Source organism: Suricata suricatta, chromosome 5, assembly GCF_006229205.1.
Source record: "Suricata suricatta isolate VVHF042 chromosome 5, meerkat_22Aug2017_6uvM2_HiC, whole genome shotgun sequence".
NCBI classification, from domain to species: Eukaryota; Metazoa; Chordata; class Mammalia; order Carnivora; family Herpestidae; genus Suricata; species Suricata suricatta.
Genome location: NC_043704.1, coordinates 155,498,960 through 155,500,800, shown reverse-complemented (window position 1 = coordinate 155,500,800; position 1,841 = coordinate 155,498,960). Strand labels below are relative to the sequence as shown.

Here is a 1,841-nt window from a genome sequence, read left to right as displayed (position 1 = left end):
CCAATGTTCATAGCAGCACTTTCAACAATAGCCAAATCATGGAAAGAGCCTAAATGCCCAACAACCGATGAGTGGATCCAGAAGATGTGGGTTAAATATACAACGGATTACTACATGACAATGAGGAAGAATAGAATCTGGCCATTTGTAGCAATGTGGACGGACCTCAAGGGTGTCATGCTAAGTGAAATAAGTCAGGCAGCGAATAACAGATACCATATGTTTTCACTCATAAGTGTAAAAGGAGAAACTTAGCGAAGGACTATCAGGGACAAGAAGGAGAAAATATAGTTGGGGAGAGGGAGGGAGGCATAGAATGAGAGACTCTTGAATATTGAAAACAAACTGAGGGCTGATGGGAGAAGGGAGGTGGGAAGGGGATGATGGGCATGGAGTAGGGAACTTGTGGGGATGAGCAGTGGGTGTTAAATGGAAACCAACTTGACATTAAACTACAAAAGAAAAAATATGTATTTTTATTATAAAATGTTAAAAAAGTGAAGAAAAACAGCAAAAAGAGCTGTGATTCCACACGCTAAGATAATAATATATAAAAAAGAAATTTAAAAAAAGTATACAATTTACAATGACCAGAATAAAGTATTTTGGACTAACGTCAAAAGTGTGTAAAAACTTGTATAGTGCAAATGACCTATGTTGATGAAAGACAAGTAAAAGTACATAGGTGTCTGCAAATATAACTGTGTTCATAGATGAGAATTCTTCATACTGTCACAGCACCATCTACACAAATTGACCTAGCAGTGCCTCCCCAACCCTGCCTTTCCCTTGTAAAGAATCAAATCTTGGTCTGGAATTTGATATATAGTCAAAGGGCATGCAAATAGGGCGATTTCTGTGCTGATTAAACCAGGCCAGCCAGGACCCTACAGCTGGGAGAGGAGCCCCAGCCCCGGAGTCCCAAGGGTTCCCATTCTGTGATCAGGTCAGAACACAGACCTCTCACTATGGAGTTTGTGCTTGGCTGGATTTTCCTTGTTGCTGTTTTAAAAGTGAACGAGATTCACTTTTAAATTCCTGGTGAACGAGAGACACTCAGTATGTGAGTGGATATGAGTGAGAGAAGCAGTGCATGTGTGACAGTTTCCTGATCAGGATGTCTTGTGTCTGCAGGTGTCCAGTGTGAGGTGCAGCTGGTGGAGTCTGGGGGAGGCCTGGCAAAGCCTGGAGGCTCCCTGAGACTCACCTGTGCAGCCTCTGGATTCAGCTTTGGAAGCTACTACATGCACTGGGTCCGCCAGGCTCCAGAGAAGGGGCTGGAGTGGGTCTCACGTATTAGTGATGATGGAAGTAGCACAAGCTATGCGGACTCCGTGAAGGGTCGATTCACCATCTCCAGGGACAACGTCAAGAACACGCTCTCTCTGCAGATGAACAGCCTCAGAGTTGAGGACACGGCCATGTATTTCTGTGCAAGTTACAGAGTGAGGGGACTTCAGTGTGAGCCCAGACACAAACCTCCCTGCAGAAGGGCCTCAGCGCCACCAGGGTATGCAAACTCTGCACAATTCTGGTTTGTATTCCATCGAGCAGTTGCAGATGGTGGTTATAGGTAGGTTTTATGTCAGGGTTTGACACACAGCAGATTCCTCAATGGAGCCTCTCTGAACACCTGATGCTGTGCTTACCTATTCACCCTTTGTATTAGAAACTTTGTTTTCATAGGAAAACTATAGTAACATGCACAAAAGCCACAGTTGTTTGCACTTGCTTATTCCTATCCCAAACGTGATTGAATTACATATATGATACGGAAAACAACTGAACATTTATAGGAGTCCCAGATGCACTGACTATGCAGCCAGGACCACAGGATCCCA

The 1,841-nt window shown here is 44.1% G+C and overlaps 1 pseudogene; it reads left to right on the top strand.

Annotated features, from left to right (window-relative positions):
- Positions 1-968: 968 nt before the first annotated feature.
- LOC115291335 lies at positions 969-1,577 on the top strand (annotated as a pseudogene).
- The last annotated feature ends 264 nt before the right edge of the window (positions 1,578-1,841 follow it).